This window comes from Callithrix jacchus, chromosome 2 (assembly GCF_049354715.1).
Source record: "Callithrix jacchus isolate 240 chromosome 2, calJac240_pri, whole genome shotgun sequence".
In the NCBI taxonomy this organism is placed as follows: Eukaryota; Metazoa; Chordata; class Mammalia; order Primates; family Cebidae; genus Callithrix; species Callithrix jacchus.
In genome coordinates this window covers 2,810,942-2,838,475 of record NC_133503.1, presented here as the reverse complement: position 1 = coordinate 2,838,475, position 27,534 = coordinate 2,810,942, and the positions used below count along the sequence as shown (strand labels likewise).

Sequence of the window (27,534 nt, the reverse complement as noted above, 5' to 3'; positions counted from 1 at the left end):
CGTGCACATTTTGCATCCTATTTCCGGTATGTCCATGTTTTAGAAAAAAACCTCAATTTCCTAAATATGCAAGAGAAATAGTTATTGTAGCACAATGTGGCTTTTTAAAACATACTGTTATTTAGGCCGGGGATGGTGACGCATGCCTGTAATCCCAGCACTTTGGGAGGGTGAGGTGGACGGATCACCCGAGGTTGGGAGTTCAAGACCAGCCTGACCAACAAGGAGAAACCCCATGTCTACTAAAAACACAAAGCCAGGTGTGGTGGAGCATCCCTGTAATCCCAGCTACTTGGGAGGCTGAGGCAGGATAATCACTTAAACCTGGAAGGCAGAGGTTGTGGGAGCCAGGATTGCATCATTGCACTCCAACCTGGGAAAGAAAAGCAAAACTCTGCCTCAAAAAAAAAGAAAAAAAAAAAAAAAAATATATATATATATATATATATACACACACACACACACACACACACGTATATATATTTATTACTTATACATATTAAATATATATTTATATACATATATATAGATGTGTGTGCGTATATATATAATATATTTATTTATTTAAAAATCTTCCCCACCCCCTTTCTGAATGCCAAGAATGATAAATATTTGTTCAACAAATATCATTAAATGCCTACTATGGGCCAGGTGCAGTGGCTCACATTTGTAATCCCAACACTTTGGGAGGCCAAGGCAGGTGAATCACTTGAGGCAAGAGTTTGAGACCAGCCTGGCCAACATGGTGAAACCCCATCACTACTAAAAGTAAAAATTAGCCAGGCGTGGTAGTGCACACCTGTAATCCTCAGCTACTAGGGAGGCTGAGGCAGAAGCCACTGCACTCCAGCCTGGACAACAGAGTGAGTCTCCATCTCTAAATAAATAAATTAATCAATCAATTAAATCAAATAAGTACATAAATGCCTACTATATGCCAGCCATGATTCATGGTCTTGAGCTATAGCAGAAAACAAACTGACAGGGTTCCTCTCTCCTGTAACTTACATTCTTCTATGATAATGATAAGGGTTAACATTAATTAAGCTGTTACTACATGGTAGTTTCGGTGCAAAGTCATTCCCACTCATTATTACACTTAAACCTGCTAGCAAGCTTACATAGGACACAGTTATTTTTCCCTGAAAAACTGAGTCTTGGACAGGCACGGTGGCTCACGCTTGTAATCCCAGCACTTTGGGGGGCCGAGGCAGGTGGATCACCTGAGGTCAGGAGTTCGAGACCAGCCTGGCCAACATGGTGAAACCCGATCTCTACTAAAAACACAAAAAATTGACGGGTGTAGTAATGGGTGCCTGTAATCCCAGGGCTCCTGTGGTTGAGGCAGGAGAATCACTTGAACCGAGGAGAAGGAGGTTGCAGTGAGCCAAGATTGCGCCATTACACTCCAGCCTGGGTGACAAGAGCAAAACTCCATCTCACCACAAACAAACAAACAAACAACAACAAAAATCTAAGTTTCAGAATGATGAAGCACTTTGTCCAAGGTGACACAGCTGGTGAGTGCTGAGACCTCACAGCCAATCAAAGCCCATCTCCTCATCGTGACACAGCTGGTAAGTGCTGAGACCTAGTAGCCAATCAAAGCCCATCTCCTCAACGTGACACAGCTGGTAAGTGCTGAGACCTTGCAGCCAATCAAAGCCCATCTCATCAACGTGACACAGCAGCTGAGTGCTGAGACCTCACAGCCAATCAAAGCCCATCTCATCAACGTGACACAGCTGGTAAGTGCTGAGACCTCGCAGCCAATCAAAGTCCATCTCATCAAGGTGACACAGCTGGTAAGTGCTGAGACCTCGCAGCCAATCAAAGCCCATTTCATCAACGTGACACAGCAGCTGAGTGCTGAGACCTCACAGCCAATCAAAGCCCATCTCATCAACGTGACACAACTGGTAAGTGCTGAGACCTCGCAGCCAATCAAAGTCCGTCTCATCAACGTGACACAGCTGGTAAGTGCTGAGACCTCGCAGCCAATCAAAGTCCATCTCATCAACGTGACACAGCAGCTGAGTGCTGAGACCTCACAGCCAATCAAAGCCCATCTCATCAACGTGACACAGCTGGTAAGTGCTGAGACCTCGCAGCCAATCAAAGCCTGTCTCATGCTAAAGGCCATGCTATGTGTTCTCTAGCCCATGAAGAATAATTTTAACACAATCGATGACATTTCTACACAACGATATTCTTGTCTCAAGTCCAAGAGTGCCTCCTATACCACCTATAATAATGGCTTTCTGGTCAGTAAAGATGCCATTCTAATGTGTAATCAGGTGGCAAATGGAGACATGGCTGACGTCATCATGTGTGTACACCCATAACCCTCTATACACTCATCCTGTTCGATTAAATTCAAGTATTTTTTTTTTTTTATTGAGCAAAACTGAGCTTTAAAGGGCTGAAGGTTTTTTCGTTTGGTTTTGAGACTGAGTCTCTCTCTGTTGCCTAGGTTGGAGCGCAGTGGCATGATCTCGGCTCACTGCAACCTCTGCCTCCCAGATTCAAGCGATCCTCGTGACTCAGTCTTCCTAGTGGCTGGGATTACAGGCATGTGCCACCATGCCTGGTTAATTTTTGTATTTTTAGTAGAGATGGGGTTTTGCCATGTTGAACGGGCTGATCTCGAACTCCTGACCTCAGGTGATCCATCTGCCTTGGCCTCCCAAAGTGCTGGGATTACAGGCATGAGCCACTGCACCAGGCCTAAAGGATTAAGGTTTTTATATCCATGTAACTTTCTGTATTGCTTTTGAAGTCTGGTTAAATTAATATTCTTTATATTTATTTATTTTTGAGACTGAGTCTTGCTCTGTTACCCAGGCTGAAGTGCAGTGGCACAATCTCGGTTCATTAAAACCTCCACCTCCTGGGTTCAAGTGATTCTCCTGCCTCAGCCTCCTGAGTAGCTGGGACTACAGATACGTGTCACCATGCCCAGCTAATTTTTTGTATTTTTAGTAGAGACGAGGTTTCACCATGTTAGCCAAAATGGTCTCGATCTCCTGACCTCGTGATCCACCCGTGTTCTCCAAAAGTGCTGGGGTTACAGGCATCAGCCACTGTGCCCTGTCTGAATATTCTTTTAAAAGTGACCTGTGATTCTCTTCTGATCAAGTGTTTTCAAACTTGTTATCTTTGATGGGTTTCACCAGCATCGAAATCCCAAATCAAGTATTTTTGGTTTAAAATTAACTTTGGGTCAGCTGGGTCCCTCGGGGAGTCTAAAGAATATATCTCTGGTCTTGCAGGGATATTAAATGACTAGATTTATCTGGCAGGTTGTATGGGTGGGCACTGTCAAATGTGGTGATACTGCATGGGAGGGCACTGTCAGAGGAGGTGACAGTAGATCTCACCCCAGTTATATTTATAGGTATATTGTTGATATACATGTTTCAAAAATTATATACATTTACAAAATTTTAATGTTATGATTTGTAATTTTGATTGTTATGCTAAATATTTGCTGAAGCCATATGTGTATACACATGTTATTAATGGCTGGGCATGGTCGTTCATGCCTATAATCCCAGCACTTTGGGAGACTGAGGCATGTGGATTAACTGAGGTCAAGGAGTTCAAGACCCGCCTGACCAATATGGTGAAACCACGTCTCTACTAAAAATACAAAAATTAGCCAAATGTGCGGACACATGACTATAGTCCCAGCCACTTGGAAGGCTGAGGCAGAATTGCTTGAATCAGGAAGGCAGAGGTTGCAGTGAGCTGAGATCACTCCACTGCACTCCAGCCTGGGTGACAGAGCGAGACTCCATATCATAAAAGAAAAGTTGTTAATGCATTCTGAAGATTTTATAAAATTTATAAAAGTCTGGTGTTCCAGCCAGGTGAGGTGGCTCATGCCTGTAATCCCAGCACTTTGGGAAGCCAAGGCGGGCAGATCACAAGGTCAGGAGTTCGAGACCAGCCTGGCCAAAATGGTGAAACCCTGTCTCTACTAAAAATACAAAAATTAGCCAGGCAAGGTGGCACATGCCTGTAATCTCAGCTACTCAGGAGGCTGAAGCAGGAGAATTGTTTGAACCCAGGAAGAGGAGGTTCTGGTGAGCCAAGATCACTGCACTGCACTCCAGTCTGGGCAACAAAGAGAGACTCCGTCTCAAAAACAAAAAAAGGTCTGGTGGTCATGATGTGACGCTGTCAGTCATGATTCTGGTTACTGTCTTAAAACGCTGCACATAAAATAAGAAATTAAAGTTTCTTGTCAATTGGGAACTTGCATCAATTCTCATCATAACTATTGTTTCCATCAACCACAGTTATCATTTTGAATTCTCTAAAAATATTTGTAATCAGCAATAGTCTAAATTTTTTTTTCTTTTCTTTTTTTTTTTTTTTTTTGAGACAGTCTCGCTCTGTCACCTAGGCTGGACACCTACTCTACTGCAACCTCTGCCTCCTGGGTTCCGGCAATTCTTCTGCCTCTGCTTCCAAAGCAGCTGGGACTACAGGTACCTGCCACCACGCCCAGCTAATTGATGGCGGTATAGATGGGGTTTCACCATGTTGGCCAGGCTGTTCTTGGGCTCCTGACCTCATGATCCACCAGCCTCAGCCTCCCAAAGTGCTGGGATTACAGCCATGAGCCACCGAGCCCTGCCCACAAATTTGCCTTTTATGGAAAAAACTCTAAGGAGCCCTCTTGAACACAGGTTTCTGACAACTCACATCAATGAACTACCCAGGCTTCACCACAATGTGGCACAGGCATGTGGGAAACTCGCACTTATACCCCCTCAATACATTAAAGTATTTTTTAAAAAATTAATGGGCTGGGTGCAGTGTCTCATACCTGTAATCCCAGCACTTTCAGAGGCCAAGGCCAGTGAATCACTTCTGGTCAAGAGTTTGAGACCAGCCCGTGTCTACTAAAAATACAAAAATTAGCCAGGTGTGGTGGTTCATGTCTGTAATCCCAGCTACTCAGGAGGCTGAGGCAGGACAATAGCTTGAATCTGGGAGGTGGAGATTGCAGTGAGCCAAAATTGTGCCACTGCTCTCCAGCCTGGGCGACAGTGAGACGCAGTCTCAAAAATAAAAATAAAAATCAATGAACTGAAAACCAATTTCTAGAACTCTAAAAAGGAAACCTAAGGCTTCAAAAAACTGATAAGATCACACAAAACAAAAAATCTATTAAGACAATGTTTTTATAACTTGTATTTAAAACATTTTTGATTTATTACTTTTTTTTTTTTTGGAGATGGAGTTTCACTCATTACCCAGGCTGGAGTGCAATGGCGTGATCTCGGCTCACTGCAACCTCCGCCTCCTGGGTTCAGGGAAATCTCCTGCCTCAGCCTCCTGAGTAGCTGGGATTACAGGCACATGCAACCATGCCCAGCTAATTTTTTGTATTTTTAGTAGAGACGGGGTTTCACCATGTTGACCAGGATGGTCTCGATCTCTTGACCTCGTGATCCACCTGCCTCGGCCTCCCAAAGTGCTGGGATTACAGGCATGAGCCATCGCGCCCAGCCCTACTTTTTTTTTTTTTTTTTTTGAGAGAGTCACACTCTGTCACCCAGGCTGGAATGCAGTGGTGCAATCTTGGCGCCCCACAACTTCTGCCTCCTGAGTTCAAGTAATTCTCCTGCGTCAGCCTCCCGAGTAGCTGAGACTGCAGGCACACGCCACTACACCCAGCTAATTTTTGTGTTTTTTAGTAGAGATGGGGTTTCACCATGTTGGTCAGGCTGGTCGCAAATTTCTAATTTCAGCTGATCCCAGTCCCTTCTTCCCCTCCCCGTTTCCCCTCCCTCCCCCTGCCTGGGACTCCCGAAGTACTGGGATTACAGGTGTGAGCCCCGCACCCGGACCTTCCTTGTTTTGTTTTCTAGATTTAAGAAACGTCTTTCTTAGAAGTCATCTATAATTTACAGTGATTTGGTAAACCACAATTTTGTGAAAAAGGTGAGTGGAAGCGTATGTTTTTCCTCTCGCTCCTTGATCCCTCCAAAGTTTGGAAACTATTCATAAATATTTTTTTTTTTTTTGAGATGGAATCTTGCTCTGTTGCCAGGCTGGAGTGCAGCAGTGGTGTGATCTCAACTCACTGCAACCGCTGCCTCCTGTGTTCAAGCGATTCCTCCACCTCAGCCTCCCAGGTAGCTGGGATTATAGGTATGCGACACCACACCTGGTTAATTTTTTGTGTTTTTGTAGAGATGGGGTTTCTCCATGTTGAGTCAGGCTGGTCTCGAACTCCTGACCTCAAGTGATCCACCTGCCTCGGCCTCCCAAAGTGCTGGGATTACAGGCATGAGCCACTGCACGGGACTGAGATAGGCTGACATTGCTCCCAACATCGCAGGGTATGTAAACCCCCATTGTGACATTGTTCTTAATTTCCAGAAGGGAAGAAGATAATATTACTCCCAAGATCACAGAAGGTGTACACCTTTCTGTGGTATTGTTCCTAATAACCAGGGGGGAAGAACATAATATTACACCCAGCTTCACAGGGGGTGTACAACTTCCTGTGATACTGATCCTAATATCCAGGAGAGAACGATATTAATTCCAATAACTCAGGGGGTGTTCACCAATTCTGTGATATGGTTCCGGATATCCACATGGGAAGAGGATAATATTACTCCTAATATCGCAGGGGTGTTAACCCCACTTCTGTGATTGTTCCTAATATCCCGGGTGGCGGTGGCAGAGAGGATGATATTACTCCCAATATCACAGACGTACACCCCCACTATGACAGTGTTTCTGATATCCAGAGGAGGAGAGGATATGACTTCCAATATCACAGAAGGTGTATGCCCGCTGTGATACTTTTTTCTAATATCCCGGAAGGGAGAAAATTATATTGCTCCCAATATCGAAGGGGGTGTACACGCCCCCCGTGGTGGTGTTTCTAATATCGGGGGGAGGGAGAGGATGATTTTACTCCCAATATCGTAAGAACTGTACACCCGTGCTGGGCCATTTTCCCTGGTATCTGGGGGGTAGAGGCTAACACTGCTCCCAGTATCGTGGTGGTGTACACATCGTCTTTAGCATTGCTTCTAACAGCTAACGGGGCAGAGGGGGATATTATTCTTCATATCGCAGGGGGTGTATACCTCCTCTAGGATACTGTCCCTAATGTCCAGGCGGGGACAGAATAATATTACTCTTCATATCGCAGGGGGTGTACACCTCCTCTATGATACTGTCCCTAATGTCCAGGCGGGGACAGAATATTATTACTCTTCATATCGCAGGGGGTGTACACCTCCTCTATGATACTGTCCCTAATGTCCAGGCGGGGACAGAATATTATTACTCTTCATATCGCAGGAGGTGTACACCTCCTCTATGATACTGTCCCTAATGTCCAGGCGGGGACAGAATAATACTCTTCATATCTCAGGGGGTGTACACCACCTCTATGACACTGTCCCTAATATCCGGGGGGACAGAATATTACTCTTCATATCGCAGGGGGTGTACACCTCCTCTATGACACTGTCCCTAATATCCGGGGGGACAGAATAATATTACTCTTCATATCGCAGGGGGTGTATACCTCCTCTATGACACTGTCCCTAATATCCGGGGGTGGGGACAGAATAATATTACTCTTCATATCTCAGGGGGTGTACACCTCCTGTATGACACTGTCCCTAATATCCGGGGGGACAGAATAATATTACTCTTCATATCTCAGGGGGTGTACACCACCTCTATGACACTGTCCCTAATATCCGGGGGTGGGGACAGAATAATATTACTCTTCATATTGCAGGGGGTGTACAGCACCTCTATGACACTGTCCCTAATATCCAGGTGGGGACAGAATAATATTACTCTTCATATCACAGGGGGTGTACAGCACCTCTATGACACTGTCCCTAATGTCCAGGTGGGGACAGAATAATATTACTCTTCACATCTCAGGGGGTGTACACCTCCTCTATGACACTGTCCCTAATATCCGGGGGTGGGGACAGAATAATATTACTCTTCATATCGCAGGGGGTGTACACCTCCTCTATGATACTGTCCCTAATATCCAGGGGTGGGGACAGAATAATATTACTCTTCATATCGCAGGGGGTGTACACCTCCTCTATGACACTGTCCCTAATGTCCAGGTGGGGACAGAATATTACTCTTCATATCGCAGGGGGTGTACAGCACCTCTATGACACTGTCCCTAATATCCGGGGGTGGGGACAGAATAATATTACTCTTCATATCGCAGGGGGTGTACACCTCCTCTATGATACTGTCCTTAATATCCAGGGGTGGGGACAGAATAATATTACTCTTCATATCGCAGGGGGTGTACACCTCCTCTATGACACTGTCCCTAATGTCCAGGTGGGGACAGAATATTACTCTTCATATCGCAGGGGGTGTACAGCACCTCTATGACACTGTCCCTAATATCCGGGGGTGGGGACAGAATAATATTACTCTTCATATCGCAGGGGGTGTACACCTCCTCTATGACACTGTCCCTAATATCCGGGGGGACAGAATAATATTACTCTTCATATCGCAGGGGGTGTACACCTCCTCTATGACACTGTCCCTAATATCCGGGGGGACAGAATAATATTACTCTTCATATCGCAGGGGGTGTACACCTCCTCTATGACACTGTCCCTAATGTCCAGGTGGGGACAGAATATTACTCTTCATATCGCAGGGGGTGTACACCTCCTCTATGACACTGTCCCTAATATCCGGGGGTGGGGACAGAATAATATTACTCTTCATATCTCAGGGAGTGTACACCTCCTCTATGACACTGTCCCTAATATCCGGGGGGACAGAATATTACTCTTCATATCGCAGGGAGTGTACAGCACCTCTATGATACTGTCCCTAATATCCAGGGGTGAGGACAGAATAATATTACTCTTCATATCGCAGGGGGTGTACACCTCCTCTATGACACTGTCCCTAATATCCGGGGGTGGGGACAATAATATTACTCTTCATATCTCAGGGGGTGTACAGCACCTCTATGACACTGCCCCTAATATCCGGGGTGGGGACAGAATAATTTTACTCCCGATAAAGCAGCAGTGTCCACCCCCATGATATTGTTCCTAATATCCAGGGGGAAAGAGGATGATATTACTCCCAATATTCTAGAAGGCGTTCACCACCCCCGCCCCGATATCCACCCTAATATCCAGGGACGTACATCACAAAGGATGTATCACCCTTTGTGATATTGTTTCTAATACTTAGAGGGGAGAGGATAAAGTTAAGTGTATACGCCCCTGTGATACTGCTCTGATATAGTTCCTAATATCTGGGGAAGAGAGGATGATTATACTCTCAGTATCGCAGGAAGTGTACACCACCACTGTAATATTGTTTCTAATATCCAAAAATGGAGAGGATATTACTCTAAATACCTCAGGAAGCACACAACCCCCCTGTGATTGTGTTCCTAATATCTAGGGGATGAGAGATGACATTACTCCCCATGTGGCTGGGGCTGTACATCCGCCCTGTGCTGTTGTTCCCAGTATCCAGGGAAGGAGTGGATATTACTGCCCATATCCCTGGGGGTGTACACCCCTTCTGTGACATTATTTCTAATATTACTCCCAGTATAACGGGGAATATACTCCTTCCCCATGATTTCTTTCTAATAATCATGAGGAGAGGGAGACGTTACTGACAAATATTGCAGGGTGTGTAAACCTCCCCTGTGATATTGTTCCTAATATCCAGGAGGAAGAGGACGCTAGAACTTTCTTTTTTTTTGAGACAGTTTCGCTCGTTACCCAGGCTGCAGTGCAATGGCGCAATCTCGGCTCACCGCAACCTCCGCCTTCTGGGTTCAGGCAATTCTCCTGCTTCAGCCTCCCGAGTAGCTGGGATTACAGGCACGCGCCACCATGCCCAGCTAGTTTTTTGTATTTTTAGTAGAGACGGGGTTTCACCATGTTGACCAGGATGGTTTCGATCTCTTGACCTCGTGATCCACCCTCCTCGGCCTCCCAAAGTGCTGGGATTATAGGCCCCTAGGCAGGCTACACTGCTTAGTATTTGCGGAGCTGAGGGGGTGGGGCATGTGGAGACTGAAATCACCTGAGATGACCCACAGTCCTCAGCCAGGAAGTGAGGGGTGTGTCTCCTACAGCATGCTCCAACCCTAGAGCCATGGGGCCGGGAGAAAGAGCTCTTGTAGCAAGTGAAAAGCCTATTATTGACTCCCTCCCTGACCATGTAGACAGTGAACCAAGGACATTCATATCAAGTAAATGCCTTGGTCTCTGTAACCAAGGTGACCAGTAGGCAGGGAAGATCCTGACACCAAGATACGCACCTGGTCACCTGAGGAAAGAGAAAGGACTATCCAAGGGGATAGGGCTGAGCTGGGTGTGGAGTGGTCCCTGTGGGTCTTGGTGAGTGGGAGGGAGAGAAACATGAGCCAGGCCTCAGGGCAGAAAGATAACCAGGAGACAGCCTAGAAAAAGTGTTGGACCCACAAAGGCTCAAGGCTGGCCAGAGAGGGAGGCCAGAGAGGAACAGGATGGGAAGTCCCGAGGTCCGAAGATGAGCCCTAGCAGGCAGAAACCAGGTAAGGTGGGCAGTTACCTGCACCCTGGGGACCAGGTGCATCCTTAGCCCAGAGCAGGCACCAAGATTTCTAGCTCTGAGTGTGACCTCAGTTTGGGGAGAAGCCCCAAGCCCCACCAGGACCATCTGCCCCCTAGACTACTTCAAATGCTGAATCCAAAAGCCAAGGGCAGGAAGCTAGACTGATACCTAGGGTACTCCCAACAAAGTCCCTGGTTCCCCCAGCTATGGGACTGAAGGAGAAATACAGCCCAAACCCCCAGACTGTGGCTCTCAAACTAACAATGAGCCCTCAGTGCCCACAGGGAGATACAATCAGCGCACATTCCGGATGGGGAAATGAGCTCAGAGAAGTGCAAGAGCCTTGTTCAATGCCCCAGATCAAGGCTCCAGGCCCAGAGTGTTCTTTTGTCACTGTGTCCAGAGGGCAGCAGCTGCTCTAACATACCCACTTGAGCCTGGAGACTTTCTCCAACTTTGGAAGATTGGGAGCATGCCCATGTCTACAGATGTACCTGGCATGAGGTGCGCCTAGAGGGATGAAGGCAGATGAGTTTCACCTCCTCCACTAGATTATCAGGGCCTTGAAGGAGACAAGATCTGCTTGAGAAAGCCTTTGAGACATGGCACAAAGCTGGAAGCGGACAGTGGGCAACCTGGGGCGGTTTCCTTCTGGATGGATCCACAGTGCCTAGATGGGACCTGGCTCAGACAGAGGTCAGTTCTGCAGGTCACTGAGGCATGGACAGGTCACAGCTACCAACTGTAGAATTGGATTCAAGGCCAACAGCGTGACTCTTAAGTCCCTGTCCTAGCCCCTGGATGACCCACCTCTCAAAGTCACCTTTGCAGGCTCATCAGATGCCCAGGCCAGCAGCACAGCCAGCCAGGAAATCTTGAGGAGCCTCAGAGCACCCTGAAGTATTCCAACCTAATCCTGGCACCCTTGCCCCTCACCACCCTTCTTCCTGCTTCAACCTCACCCCCTGCACAGAGCCTGGGCCACTTAACCTGGCATCAAACAAATGCCTCAATAAATCAGAGTCTGATGTAAAAGACTTTACAGATACACAGTTGCAAGTTAGAATGTTAACGTAAACATATTTCAGCCGGGCGCGGTGGCTCACTCCTGTAATCCAGCACTGTGGGAGGACGAGGAGGGTGGATCACGCCTGTAACCCAGCACTGTGGGAGGACGAGGAGGGTGGATCACGAGGTCGAGAGATCGAGACCATCCTGGTCAACATGGTGAAACCCCGTCTCTACTAAAAATACAAAAAATTAGCTGGGCACGGTGGCGCGCGCCTGTAATCCCAGCTACTCAGGAGGGTGAGGCAGGAGAATTGCCTGAACCCAGGAGGCGGAGGTTGCGGTGAGCCAAGATCGCGCCACTGCACTCCAGCCTGGGTAACAAGAGCGAAACTCCATCTCAAAAAAAAAAAATACAATTTAATGTACATAAAAATTCAGTATATATGCAATCATTGTGACTATGACACAGTAGAATATCAAAATTGTATTTTCAAAATGTATACAAGCTTAATGTTCTATTTATTCAGAATACAAATCATCGATTTTGCCGGTAAAGTGGGGAAGATGGCTGAAAGGAAGCTTCTCTGGAGTGCAGCTGCCACTGAGTGAGACAGAACCAGAGCGATATCTGTGCCTCCGAGCAAGGTACCGGTTTTGTTTTAAAGGAACTGGTTGAACGGTGGGATTAACCCCCCAAAAAGGCAGCAAAAGCAGCCCAAAGGCATCCAGCTGGGGCAAGGCAGTGCACTGCCCCACCAGGAAAGTGTAACAGGCATGGAGAATGGCGGGGGGGCATCACCTCCTCGGCTCTTTGAAGCACATAACAGCAATTCACTCTTCGACAGCACACAGACCAGGATAACGCCACCTTGCTGAGAACCATCCAGAGTCGCAGACGCGGGCAACAGCCCAGGCTGACAAATGCCTTGTTAGTGCAGACCAGGGTGGAGATATGGACTAATACCAAGAAAGCTTGCAAAAACGAACTGCCCGTCCCACAGACAGGAGGGTTGAAAGCGGGGAGGGGGATACGACCAGACAGGACCCTCCCCAACAAGATCCAGCAACCAGAGTCCCTCTTGGGAGAGTTTCGCAATTAACACATCCTCCACCGGGAACAGAGGGCTTGGCAGAGGGAAAGAGCCCGCCGTTGGGAAGGCGGGGCTCACCCCACCAGTACCGAAACCAGGTGAAGATTAAACAGCAGCCTGGCTGGGACCAAGGCAGCCCAGCAGCGCCTCCACAGGCAGACAACGGACAGACTGTCTCAAGTGGCATACTGACACAGGCATTTAAAAAAAGAAAAAAAAAGCCTCATACAGGAGAAATGACCCCAACTGTAACAGAGAGGATGTCCACTCACAGAAGATGGAAAGAAACCAGTGCAAAAAGGACGAAAACATCCAAGTCCAGAACGCCTCTGCTCCCCAGAGAGATACAACAACTCACCAGCATGGCAACAAAACAGGTCAGAAAACAATTTTAACGAACTGACAGAAGCAGGCTTCAGGAGATGGGTAATAACAAACTTCTCTGAGCTAAAAGAACATGTTTTAACCCAATGCAAAGAAACTAAGAACCTTAAAAAAGATTAGATGAAATGCTAACTAGAACACGCAGCCTACTTTTTGTCTGACATCTTAGCGTGGTTGCAGGGTTCGCCACTGCTCTCCAAGCTTCGCAACGCTGCCCAAGGACGACAAGAAGAAGAAAGATGCCAGAAAGTTGGCCAAGAAAGACAAAGACCCAGTGAACAAATCCGGGGGCAAGGCCTAAAAGAAGTGGTCCAAAGGCAAAGTTCAGGACAAGCTCCGTAACAGTCTTGTTTGACAAAGCTACCTATGACAAACTCTGCAAGGAAGTTCTCAACTATAAACTTACAACCCCAGCTGTGGTCTCTGAGAGACTAAAGATGTGAGGCTCCCTTGTCAGGGCAGCCCTTCAGGAGTTTCTTAGGACTTATCAAACTGCTTTCAAAGCACAGAGCTCAAGTGATTAACACCAGAAATACCAAGGGTGGAGATCTTCCAGCTGCTAGTGGAGACGCATGAAAGGTCCAACCAACTGTACATTTGGAAAAATAAAACTTTATTAAATCAAACAAACAAACAGAAAAGAATAACCAGCCTAGAGAAGAACATAAGTGACTTGATGGAGCTGAAAAACACAGCACAAGAACTTTGTGAAGCATACACAAGTTTCAATAGCCAAGTCGACCAAGCAGAAGAAAGGATATCAGAGATCAAAGACCAACTCAATGAAATAAAAAGAGAAGGCAAGAAAAGAGAAAAAAGAGGGAAAAGAAATGAATAAAGCCTCCAGAAATATGGGATTATGTGAAAAGACCTAATCTACACTTGATCGGTGTACTTGAAGAGGACGGGGAAAGTGAATCCAAGCTGGAAAACACTTCAAAATATTATCCGAAAGAACTTCCCCAATCTAGCGAGCCAGGCCGCCATTCAAGTCCAGAAAATACAGAGATCACCACAAAGATATTCCTCAAGAAGAGCAACCTCAAGGCACATAAGTTTCGGATTCACCAGGGTTGAAATGAAAGAAAAAATACTAAGGGCAGCCAGGGAGAAAGGTTGGGTTACCCACAAAGTGAAGCCCATCAGACTCACAGCAGATCTCTCAGCAGAAACCCTACAGGCCAGAAGAGAGTGGGGGCCAATATTCAACATCCTTAAAGAAAAGAAGTTTCAACCCAGAATCTCATATCCAGCCAAACTAAGTTTCATAAGTGAAGGAGAAATAAAATCTTTTATGGACAAGCAATTACTGAGAGATTTCATCACCACCAGACCTGCCCTACAAGAGCTCCTGAAGGAAGCAGTAAACACAGAAAAAAACATCCAGTACCAGCAACTCCAGAAACATACCAAATGGTAAAGTCCAAAGATGCAATGAGGAAACTGCATCAACCAACAGGCAAAACAACCAGTAACAAAATGGCAGGATCAAATTCACACATAACAATATTAACATTAAATGTAAATGGCCTAAATGCCCCAATCAAAAGACACAGACTGGCAAACTAGGTAAAAAGTCAAAACCCATTGGTGTGCTGTATTCAGGAAACCCATCTCACATGGAAAGACACACATAAACTCAAAATAAAGGGATGGAAGAAGATCTACCAAGCAAATGGAGAGCAAAAAAAAAAAAAAGGCAGGGATTGCAATTTTAGTCTCTGATAAAATTGACTTTAAACCAACAAAGAACAGAAGACACAAAGAAGGACACTACATAATGGTGAAAGGATCAATATATAACAAGAAGAGCTAACTATCTCAAATATATACGCACCCAATACAGGAGCACTCAGATACATAAAGCAAGTTCTTAATGACCTACAAAGAGACTTAGACTCCCACACAATAATAGTGGGAGACTTTAACACTCCACTGTCAACATTGGACAGATCAACAAGACAGAAAATCAACAACAAGGATATACAGGACTTGAATGCAGAACTGGAACAGGCAGACCTAACAGACATATATAGAACTCTCCACCCCACGGCCACAGAACGTACATTCTTCTCAGCACCACACTGCATTTACTCTAAAATGACCACATAATGGGAAGTAAATCACTCCTCAGCAAATGCAAAAAAAAAAAACAGAAACCATAACAGTCTCTCAGACCACAAGGCAATCAAATTAGATCTCAGGATTAAGAAACTAACTCAAAACCACACAACTTCATGGAAACGGAACTGGCTCTTGAATGTTGACTGGATAAACAATGAAATGAAGGCAGAAATAAAGATGTTCTTTGAAACCAACGAGAACGAGGACACAACATACCAGAATCTCTGGGACACATTTAAAGCAGTGTCTAGAGGGAAATTTATAGTAATAAATGCCCACATGAGAAACGAGGAAATATCTAACATTGACACCCTATCGTCAAAATTGAAAGAGCTAGAGGAGCAGTAGCAAAAAAAACTCAAAAGCTAGCAGAAGACAAGAAATACAGAGCAGAAATGAAGGAAATAGAGACACACACACAAAAAAACCCTTCAAAAAAATCAATAAACCCAGGAGCTGGTTTTTCAAATATATCAACAAAATAGACTGCTAACCAGATTAACAAAAAGGAAAAGAGAGAAGAATCAAATAGATGCAATACAAAACGATAAAGGGGAATCACCACTGATCCCACAGAAATACAAACTACCATCAGAGATTACTACAAACAACTCTGTGCACATAAACCAGTAAACCTGGAAGAAATGGATAAATTCATGGGCACCAGCCCCCTACCAAAACTAAACCAGGACGAAGTTGAAACCATGAACAGACCAATAACAAGGGCTGAAGTTGAGGTAGCAATTAATAGCCTATTAACCCAAAAAAGTCCAAGTCCAGAGAGGTTCATAGCCGAATTCTACCAGACATACAAAAAGGAGCTGGTACCAATCATTCGGAAACCATTCCAAACAATACAAACAGAGAGAATCCTCCCCAACTCACTTTATGAGACCAACATCATCCTGATCCCAAAACCCAGCATAGACTCAACAAAAATAGAAAACTTCAGGCCAATCTCCATGATGAACACAGATGCAAACATCTTCAATAAAATACTGGCAAGCCGATTGCAACAGCACATCTAAAAGCTTATCCATCATGATCAAGTAGGCTTCATCCTGGAGATGCAAGGCGGGTTCAACATATGCAAGTCTATAAACATAATCCATCACATAAACAGAACCAAAGACAAAAACCACATGATTATCTCAATAGATGCAGAGAAGGCCATTGACAAAATTCAACAGCACTTTATACTAAAAACTGTCAAAAAACTAGGTATCAATGCAACCTACCACAAATAATAAAAGCTATTTACGACAAACCCACTGCCAATATCATACTGAATGGGCAAAAACTGGAAGCATTCCCTTTGAAATCTGGCACTAGACAAGGATGCCCTATCTCTCCACTCTTATGCAATATAGTATTGCAAGTTTCAGCCAGAGCAATCTGGCAAGAAAAAAGAAATAAAGGGTATTCAATTAGGAAAGGAGGAAGTCAAATTGTCTCTATTTGCAGAAGACATGATTATATATTTAGAAGACCCTATAGCCTCACCCCAAACTCTCCTTATGCTGATAAGCAACTTCAGCAAAGTCTCAGGATACAAAATCAATGTGCAGAAATCACAAGCATTCCTATACACCAATAACAGACAGAGAGCCAAATCAAGAACAAACTCCCATTCACAACTGCTACAAAGAGAATAAAATACCTAGGAATACAACTAACAAAGGAGGTAAAGGACCTCTTCAAGGAGAACTACAAACCACTGCTCAGCGAAATAAGAGAGGACACAAACAGATGGAGAAACACTCCATGCTCATGGTTAGGAAGAAGCAGTATTGTGAAAATGGCCATACTGCCCAAAGTAATTTATAGACTTAACGCTATCCCCATCAAACTACGAATGACCGTCTTCCCAGAACTGGAAAAAAAAAAAAACACTTTAAACTTCATATGGAACCAAAAAAGAACCTGTATAGCCAAGACAATCCTAAGCAAAAAGAACAAAGCTGGCAGCATCACACTGCCGGACTTCATACTACAAGGCAACAGTAACCAAAACAGCATGGTACTGGTATCAAAACAGAGACATAGACCAGTGGAACAGAACAGAGGCCTCTGGAGCAACACCACACATCTACAACCATCTGACCTTTGACAAACCTGAGAAAAACAAGCAATGGGGAAATGATTCCTGTTTAATAAATGGTGTTGGGAAAACTGGCTAGCCATGTGCAGAAAGCAGAAACTGGACCCCTTCCTGACACCTTACACTAAAATTAACTCCAGATGGATTAAAGACTTAAACATAAGACCTAACACCATAAAAACCCTAGAAGAAAACCTAGGCAAAACCATTCAGGACATAGGCATAGGCAAGGACTTCATGACCAAAACACCAAAACCAATGGCAACAAAAGCCAAAATAGACAAATGGGATCTAATTAAACTCCAGAGCTTCTGCACAGCAAAAGAAACAATCATTAGAGTGAACTGGCAACCAACAGAATGGGAAAAAATTTTTGCAATCTACCCATCTGACAAAGGGCTAATATCCAGAATCTACAAAGAACTGAAACAGATTTACAAGAAAAAAACAAACCCATCCAAAAGTGGACAAAGAATATGAGCAGACACTCTTCAAAAGAAAACATATAAGAAGCCAACAAACATATGAAAAAATGCTCATCATGGGTCATTAGAGAAATGCAACTCAAAACCACATTGAGATATACCACCTCATGCCACTAAGAATGGCTTCTTGCTTTACAAAGATGAGATTATAATTCAGTAATACACACTCAAGCATTTCCCTGCAGAGCATGGTGTAACTTTCACAAGTCACATTGAGAGTCCACAGATGAAGGAAAAGGTCATGGATTTCACTGAAAACTTACCAAAGTTGAACTCCCTCACTTTCTGCTGCCCAGCACTGGTGGGTTCCGAGACTGGTGGTTATGGTAGTTCATTGGTCTTTGGTCTCTTAGAAGGTGGAGAATCGGCCAGGCGTGGTGGCTCATGCCTGTAATCTCAGCATTTTGGGAGGCCGAGGTTGGTGGATCATGAGATCAAGACATTGAGAACATCCTGGCCAACATGGTGAAACCCCATCTCTACTAAAAATACAAAAATTAGGCGGGCACGGTAGCACACACCTGTGGTCCCAGCTACTCGGGAGGCTGAGGAGGAAGAATCACTTGAACCCAGGAGGTGGAGGTTGCAGTGAGCCGAGATTGCGCCACTGCACTCCCGCCTGGCGACAGAGCAAGACTCCATCTCAAAAAACAAAAAGAAGGTAGAAAATCGTCATCATCTTGAAAAAGAAAATGGTCATTACCGAAGGAACCATCTTAGTTACAGCCACAGTTACGACATTCAAAATGTAAGCAGGGCTTTAAAGCTATTTTGAGGATCAATACTTCTTTCTGTATTGAGATCTTCAGCTTAATTTTTTCTAGTTACATTTGAAATTTTATTCTTTTGGGATGTGCTCAGGTAAATGTTGCTTTTTCCTCTGTCTCGCTTCATTAATTTTTTTTTTTTTTGAGACCAAGTTTCGCTCTTGTTACTCAGGCTGGAGTGCAATGGCGCGATCTCGGCTCACTGCAACCTCCGCCTCCTGGGTTCAGGCAATTCTCCTGCCTCAGCCTCCCGAGTAGCTGGGATTACAGGCACGCGCCACCATGCCCAGCTAATTTTTGTATTTTTAGTAGAGACGGGGTTTCACCATGTTGACCAGGATGGTCTCGATCTCCTGACCTCGTGATCCACCCGCCTCGGCCTCCCATAGTGCTGGGATTACAGGCTTGAGCCACCGCACCCGGCCCTCGCTTCATTCATTTTTAGTTTGCTTCATTTGTATCATTATAAATCTCCCCTTCTCTTCAAATAACTTTGAAATTGCTGCCAGTAATTACAATCTATTTTAAGCTTTTGAGAAAAAATCGTCAATGAAGACAGCCACCTAAAGTTATACAAATATATAAGAAAGGGGACAAAATAAAATTTAGATTGGAAAACACATTTAAGTTTATACAAAATACAAAAACAAGGGAAGCTGGTTAACTGTATGTTCAAATTCTTTTAACAAGTGCAAAATGTATAGGCTTAAAGAAATATGCTCATGCATGGCTAAGGCAAAAAGAAGAAACATTTAAAAAAAAAAAGAGCCAGGCGCAGCGGCTCATGCCTGTAATCCCAGCACTTTGGGAGGCCGAGGCGGGTGGATCACGAGGTCAAGAGATTGAGACCATCCTGGTCAACATGGTGAAACCCCGTCTCTACTAAAAATACAAAAAATTAGCTGAGCACGGTGGCATGTGCCTGTAATCCCAGCTACTCAGGAGGCTGAGGTAGGAGAATTGCCTGAACACAGGAGGTGGAGGTTGCAGGGGGTGAGCCGAGATCACGCCATTGCACTCCAGCCTGGGTAAGAATAGTGAAACTCCGTCTCAAAAAAAAAAAAAAGAAAAAAGAAATAGGGGTGACTGGGCACTGTGGCTCACACCTGTAATTCCAACACTTTGGGAGGCTAAGGCAGGTCTATCAGTTGAGGTCAGGAATTCAAGACCAGCCTGGCCAACATGGTGAAACCCCATCTCTAATGAGAAAACAAAATTTAGTCAGGCATGGTAGTGCCTATAATCCCAGCTACTCAGGAAGGAGAACCACTTGTACTAGAAAGGCCGAAGCTGCAGTGAACCGAGATCGCACCGCTGCACTCCAGCCTGGGTAACAGAGCAAGACCCTTTCTCAAAAAAAAAGAAAAGAAAGAAAGAAAAGAAAAGAAATAGGGCTACATTATTTATGAAACAGATACTTCTGGTGACTCAGTCTCCAGAAAGCCTGTGCATAAATGAGCAGTGAGATATTCAAGCACAGCACACACACACTCTACTCAGGACAGCTGTCATGAGAGTTCCATGCTCATTTCCTTGTGGACACACCAGCAACTCACTCTGATCCTCCAAGACACCTCATGATAGAATTAGAGACATCTGGGTCAAATCAGCTGTCACTGTCATCTTCCAGTCTCCCAAAGTATCAGGTAATGTGTTACTAAGATTGCTGCTCACACATCATCTATCAAATACTGAAAATATCATTTTAAGAAATCAGCAGGGCACGGGCACGGTGGCTCACACCTGTAATCCCAGCACTTTGGGAGGCTGATGCGGGCAGATCAAGAGGTTGGATTTCAAGACCAGCCTCCCAACATGGCAAAACCCTGTCTCTACTAAAAATACAAAAATTATCTGGGTGTGGTGGCATGCACCTGTAATCCCAGCTACTCATGATGCCGAGGCAGGAGAACTGCTTGAACCCAGGAGGAGGAAGATGCAGTGAGTCAAGGTCACGCCATTGGACTCCAGCCTTGGCAATAAGAGCAAAATTCCATCTCAGAAAAAAAAGAGAATACTCAAGTACAATAAGCTGTCTTTTTAGATGGATATAATTGTTATTCTTATTTTACAGCTAAAGAAATGGACTCAGAGAATGTTATCTGATTGGACCCTGTTGCATCTCTGGACAGTGACTCCTGATTCCACCAGCCTATAAAGGTAAGGAATATAAATTTGGCCTAATATACAAAGTTGCCGGGGCAGCATTGGGTCAATTCTACATACAGTACTTCTATGTTCATGAAGGGGAACCTTAAGGGAAGGTGAAAATGCTTCTAGGGACACCAGCGCCCTTGCTTGTTGCCTTTGGGCTCTTCCTCAAAGGCCAACAGTGACCTGAAATTATTGACTGACTGTGATAATCAACTGGAGAAAATCATACCAAGATCATCAACATCAGACAAATTTAGTTGAGGACCTATCTATCAAAACTGCTTTTGTAAAGGATACTGTATTTCAGAAAATCATAATTATATTAACAACTAATAACACTATAAAATGCTGTTGAAAAACATGTTCAGGCCGGCACGGTGGTTCATGCCTGTAATCCCAGTACTTTGGGAGGCCAAGGTGGGTGGATCACCTGAAGTCGGGAGTTCTAGACCAGCCTGACCAATATAGAGGAAACTCCCTCTCTACTAAAAATACAAAATTAGGGTGTCATTGAGGGCTCCCGTAATCCCAGCTACTCAAGAGGCTGAGGCTGGACAATCGCTTGAACCCAGGAGGTGGAGATTGCAGTGAGCAGAGATAGATCATACCATTGCACTCCAGCCTGGGCAACAAGAGCAAGACTTTGTCTCAAAAAAAAATTTCAAATCTAGGAAAAAAATCTGATAGAAAACTATGCATCAATTATCTAGTTAGCTAGCTAACTATCTAGAGACATGGTCTCATTCCATTGCTCAGGATGGAGAGCAGTAAGATGATCATGGCTCACTGCAGCCTTGAACTCCTGGCCTCAAGTGAATCTCCTGCCTCCACCTCCTAAGTAGCAGGGGCCACAGGTGAACACAGTTACACCTGACTTTTTTTTTTTTTTTTTTTTGCTAGAGACGGGGTTTCACTACATTACCCAGGGTGATCTCAAACTCTGGGGTCTCGCTCTGTCACCCAGGAATGATGTCTCCCCAGTTCAAGCGATTCTCCTGTCTCAGCCTCTCGAGTAGCTGGGACTACAGGCACGCACTACCACACCCGACTAATTTTTATATATTTTGCAGAGACCAGGTTTCACTGTGTCGGCCAGGCTGGTCTCAAACTCCTGACCTCATATGATCTGCCCACCTCAGCATCCCAAAGTGCTGGGATTACAGGCGTGAGCCACCAAGCTGGGCCGAACATTTTCTTATGTTATTAAACAGCCTAACCCAGGCGGGCGAAGTGGCTCATGCCTGTAATCCCAACAACTCTGAAGGCCAAGGTGAGAAGATCGCTTGAATCCAGGAGTTCGAGACCAGCCTAGGCAAAATAGCGAGACACTCATTTCTACAAAAGATACAAAAATTAGGCCAGGCGTGCACCACTCCCGGCTGTTTTGTATCTTTCACAGAGATGGAGTTTCATCATGTTGCCCAGGCCGACCTCGAACTTCTAAGCCCAAACCATCCTCCTGCCTCGGCCTCCCAAAGTGCTGGGATTACAGGACCCAACCAGGCTCATGTTCTCTTTAACGGTCCCCCCCCCCCCCGTTGCACCCTTGGATAGTTTTCTTTTTTGTTTTTTTAGACAGGGTTTACCTCAGTTTCGCAGGCTGGAGTGCGGTGGGGGGATCATAGCTCATTGCAGCCTGGACCCTCGGGGTTCAAGTAGCTGGGAGGCTGAGGTGGGACTACAGTGACGGGGTTGCGCCGTACCGTCCAGGCTACACTAGAACTCCTGGACTGAAGGGATCCTCCGCCTCCGCGGGACACGGCTTTCTATTTTTGACCGACATAAAGTCTGAATTGAGTCGGAGTTTGTCAATTATCCTCCTTCGGCCAACAACACGCATGATCTGGCGTGGAGAGCACGGTTGCAAGGCACCACTCCGACGACAACGCAGCTCAACGCCAGGCACTGTACCGTCCCTGACGTCGCTGACGCCGACGGCCCGCGTCTGTGACGTCGCTGACGCCGAGGGGCCGGAATATGACGTCACAAAGACGAGGGCGCGCTCCTGTGACGTCACTGAAGGCCCGCCCCTCACGTGGAGCCGATCGGACTGTTTTCTTTAGACAGTCCCTCCCTGTTACACACCTGAACAGTTTTATTTTTTATTTTTTAGGCAGGGTTGACCTCAGTCTCGCAGGCTGGAGTGCTGTGCAGGGATCATAGCTCATTGCAGCCTTGAAATCTGGGGTTCGGCCGGACGTGGTGGCTCACGCCTGTAATCCTAGCACTTTGGGAGGCCGAGGTGGGTGGATCACCTGAGGTCAGGAGTTCAAGACCAGCCTGGCCATCAGGGTAAAACCCCATCTTTATTTAAAAAATAAAAAAAGACATTTGGGGTTCAAGTAGCTGGGAGGTCTTGAACTGCCGGGTCTTCCGGGAGCGCGCTTGAGCAGGTGGCCACCGGCCACAGGCGGTCACAGGAGACAGGCGACCGGACACATGGACGCGGTCGCTGAGCAGGGCCTTTCTGTGTCTGCAGGTTCCTGCCAGGCCGCCCCCACCCATAGCTATGAGAAGGAGCTCTACCTCTGCCTGGACTACTACTACCTGCGCGACTTCCTGGCCTGTGGTTGAGGCGGGAAAATCGCTTGAACCTGGGAGGCCGAGGTTGCAGGGAGTTGAAATCACGCTACTGCGCTCCAGCCTGGGCGACAGAGCAAGACTCCGTCTCAAAACAAAAAGATTTCTACCTAAATATCATAGACTACTCTGAAGGTGAATATTTGCGTATTATGATGTATATTGAACAGTGTGTCTACCTCATAATCAAAAGGATCAGAATCTACTCTTGTTACCCAGGCTGGAGTGCAATGGCGCGATCTCGGCTCACCGCAACCTCCGCCTCCTGGGTTCAGGCAATTCTGCCTCAGCCTCCCGAGTAGCTGGGACTACAGGCATGCGCCGCCATGCCCAGCTAATTTTTGTATTTTTAGTAGAGATGGGGTTTCACCATATTGACCAGGATGGTCTCGATCTCTTGACCTCGTGATCCACCCGCCTCGGCCTCCCAAAGTGCTGGGATTACAGGCTTGAGCCACCGCGCCCAGCAATTTTCGTATGTTTATTAGAGACAGGATGTCACCATGTTGGCCAGGCTAGTCTGGAACGCCTGACCTCAGGTGATCCACCAGCCTCGGCCTCCCAAAGTGCTGGGATTACAGGCTTGAGCCACCGCGCCCAGCAATTTTCGTATGTTTATTAGAGACGGGATGTCACCATGTTGGCCAGGCTAGTCTGGAACTCCTGACCTCGGGTGATCCACCCGCCTCGGCCTCCCAAAGTGCTGGGATTACAGGCTTGAGCCCCCGCGCCCAGCAATTTTCGTATGTTTATTAGAGACGGGATGTCACCATGTTGGCCAGGCTAGTCTGGAACTCCTGACCTCGGGTGATCCACCCGCCTCGGCCTCCCAAAGTGCTGGGATTACAGGCTTGAGCCCCCGCGCCCAGCAATTTTCGTATGTTTATTAGAGACGGGATGTCACCATGTTGGCCAGGCTAGTCTGGAACTCCTGACCTCGGGTGATCCACCCGCCTCGGCCTCCCAAAGTGCTGGGATTACAGGCTTGAGCCACCGCGCCCAGCAATTTTCGTATGTTTATTAGAGACGGGATGTCACCATGTTGGCCAGGCTAGTCTGGAACTCCTGACCTCGGGTGATCCACCCGCCTCGGCCTCCCAAAGTGCTGGGATTACAGGCTTGAGCCCCCGCGCCCAGCAATTTTCGTATGTTTATTAGAGACGGGATGTCACCATGTTGGCCAGGCTAGTCTGGAACTCCTGACCTCGGGTGATCCACCCGCCTCGGCCTCCCAAAGTGCTGGGATTACAGGCTTGAGCCACCGCGCCCAGCAATTTTCGTATGTTTATTAGAGACGGGATGTCACCATGTTGGCCAGGCTAGTCTGGAACTCCTGACCTCGGGTGATCCACCCGCCTCGGCCTCCCAAAGTGCTGGGATTACAGGCTTGAGCCCCCGCGCCCAGCAATTTTCGTATGTTTATTAGAGACGGGATGTCACCATGTTGGCCAGGCTAGTCTGGAACTCCTGACCTCGGGTGATCCACCCGCCTCGGCCTCCCAAAGTGCTGGGATTACAGGCTTGAGCCACCGCGCCCAGCAATTTTAGTATGTTTATTAGAGACGGGATGTCACCATGTTGGCCAGGCTAGTCTGGAACTCCTGACCTCGGGTGATCCACCCGCCTCGGCCTCCCAAAGTGCTGGGATTACAGGCTTGAGCCACCGCGCCCAGCAATTTTAGTATGTTTATTAGAGACGGGATGTCACCATGTTGGCCAGGCTAGTCTGGAACTCCTGACCTCGGGTGATCCACCCGCCTCGGCCTCCCAAAGTGCTGGGATTACAGGCTTGAGCCCCCGCGCCCAGCAATTTTAGTATGTTTATTAGAGACGGGATGTCACCATGTTGGCCAGGCTAGTCTGGAACTCCTGACCTCGGGTGATCCACCCGCCTCGGCCTCCCAAAGTGCTGGGATTACAGGCGTGAGCCCCCGCGCCCGGCCGATGTCACGATCACTGTATTTCGCGTTCCATCAGTATGAAATTGATGGGAAGGGGCGGGCCCAGGACTGAGCGCGGGCTTGAGTCGTCATCTTGGAGACGGACGGTCCGACGCTTCTGATTGGCAGGGACCACGGGACGTGCCCTCTCCGACCGGGAGGTTCTGGGGGGGGCTGGACGCAAAGGCCGCGGCCCCTGGGGTCTGCACAGCGCAGGTGAAAAGCAGACGGGGGGGGGGGGAGCTGGTGGGAGTCAGGAGCCCCAGCGATGAGGAAAGCGGGTTCGGACGCAGCCGGCGCATGCGTATTGGGGATCCGAGGCAGCACCGGGCGCCGCCATTGCGCGGAGGCTGCAGTCAGTGGGTCTGGGGCGCCCGAGGCTGGACCGGCCCCAGCAGCCCGGTCACCCGCGTCATCGGCTTAGGCGGTGGGGCCCTCGGCACCCTCTCCCGCCCCGGTCCACACTGGCAGCGGCGGCGGCGTCAGGGGGCGGAGCCTGCCGCAGCGCCCTTTGTCTGCAAAGGTAAGCGCGCTCCGGGAAGACGCGGGGGCGGGAGGGGGCGGGGGCGGGGGGCGGGGGGGGGGCAGCCGTCCCCTTTCCTGTCACCCGCCCCGTGTCCCTTGCGGATTTTTGGTGTTTTATAGGAAGGTCTTCCCCGTTCCAGTACTGTAAACACATTGCCCACTACTGTCTGCGAGTGACTCTGACGCTGAAAAACATCTGCCGTTTATTTTTGGGCAGGCGTCCTTAGGTGTCATTTTGGGGGAAAGTTTTCCCTCATCTCAGCATTATGCAAACGTTGCCTTTATTTTCTTGTGAGACGTTTAAATACTTTTAAGGATATTTTTCTTTTTCCGCTTTTCATCTGTATTTCATTGGGCATGGTATGTGTGGTAAGGGATCAGGTAGAGATTTGCCGTTTTCTCTCATCGCCTTGACTCCTGTTGAGTCACTTTTCCACGGAACTGCAGTTTAATGGCATTTTTGCAGGCGTGTATATACTCACAGGTGTTTCTGTTTATTGATGTTTTTGTTTTGAGACAGGATCTCACTTCGTCACTTAGGCTGCAGTGCCGTGGTGCAGTCATGGCTCACTGCAGCCTCGAACGCCTGGGCTCAAGAGCTCTTCCTGCCTCAGCCTCCCTAGTAGCTGGGACCACAGGTGCGCACCACCACGCCCCGCTTTTTGTCGTTGTTGTTGTTAAGAGATTGGGTCTCATCACATTGCCCAGGCTGGTCTTGAACTCCTGAGCGCAAGTAATCCTCCCGCCTGGGCCTCTCAAAGCTCTGGAATTAAAGGCCCGAGCCAAGGCGTTTGCCCGGATGTTTCTAGATTCTTTCCTTTTACTGCCCTGACAGTTTCTGCAGTAATTATACGTTTATTTATTTCGTTTAAAATGTTGAGGCCGGTTGTGGTGACTCACACCTGCAATTCCAGCACTATGGGAGGCAGAGGCAGGAGGATCACTTGAACTCATGAGTTGGAGACCAGCCTGGGCAACATGGCAAGACCCCGTCGCTACAAAAACACTAGAAAAATTAGCTGTGCTTGGTGGTGTGTGCCTGTAGTTCCCAGCTACTTGGGGGGCTGAGGTGGGAGAATGGCTTGGGCCCAGGAGATGGAGGTGGCAGTGAGCCAGAATCATGTCACTGTACTCTATCCTGCGTGGTAGAATTAGACCTTGTCTCAAAATATAAAATAAATGTTTTAAACAAATTTCTTTTAATTATGTCCTTTCATATAATGATCTTTTTCTTTTTCTTTTTTTTTTTTTTTGTTTTTTCCGGAGTTTTGCTCTCGTTGCCCAGGCTGGAGTGCAGTGGCACGATCTCTGCTCACTCTAACCTCTGCCTCCCGGGTTCAAGCGATTTTCCTGTCTCAGCCTCCCGAGTAGCTGGGATTGCAGGCACATGCCACTATGTCTGACTAATTTTTGTACTTTTAGTAGAGATGGGGTTTCATCATATTGGTCAGGTTGGTCTCAAACTCCTGACTTCAGATGATCCACCCACCTTGGCCTCCCAAAGTGCTGGGATTACAGGTGTGAGCCACCACGCCTGGCCTGATCTATTTCTTTTGACTTGAATTGTGAGGCATTTAAAAGATGCAGAAAAGTTAAAAAAAAAAACCCAATTTTCTTAAAGGTAGATTGTAGCACTTAATAGGTTGTAGCAATTACTAGGTTCTAACTAGGTAGTTATTTCCGCGAAGAATGTTGCTTGAAAGTCACTTCGTTGCTGAAAACTTAACTGTGGCTCCCTGCTGCCATCAGGAAAATGTTCTG

At 46.8% G+C, this 27,534-nt stretch overlaps 1 protein-coding gene and 1 long non-coding RNA gene across 11 annotated transcripts in view; one reads left to right on the top strand and one right to left on the bottom strand.

Annotated features, from left to right (window-relative positions):
- The window catches only part of LOC128931440 (uncharacterized), a 133,493-nt gene extending 110,868 nt beyond the window's left edge, over positions 1-22,625 (bottom strand). For all 5 annotated transcript variants that reach the window (XR_013528402.1, XR_013528406.1, XR_013528407.1 and 2 more), the window contains exon 1: positions 22,315-22,625. This is a non-coding gene — a long non-coding RNA (uncharacterized LOC128931440). The remainder of the gene's footprint in view (positions 1-22,314) is intronic.
- A 2,725-nt stretch (positions 22,626-25,350) lies between these two features.
- The window catches only part of ZNF713 (zinc finger protein 713), a 51,080-nt gene continuing 48,896 nt past the window's right edge, over positions 25,351-27,534 (top strand). For 5 of the 6 annotated variants that reach the window (XM_054252415.2, XM_035291933.3, XM_008984145.5 and 2 more), the window contains exon 1: positions 25,566-25,771. The gene's annotated coding sequence lies outside the window, so the exon portion shown is untranslated. Of the gene's footprint in view, positions 25,465-25,565; positions 25,772-27,534 lie in introns of those variants that run through there. The other variant, XM_035291932.3, reaches the window with a different exon arrangement.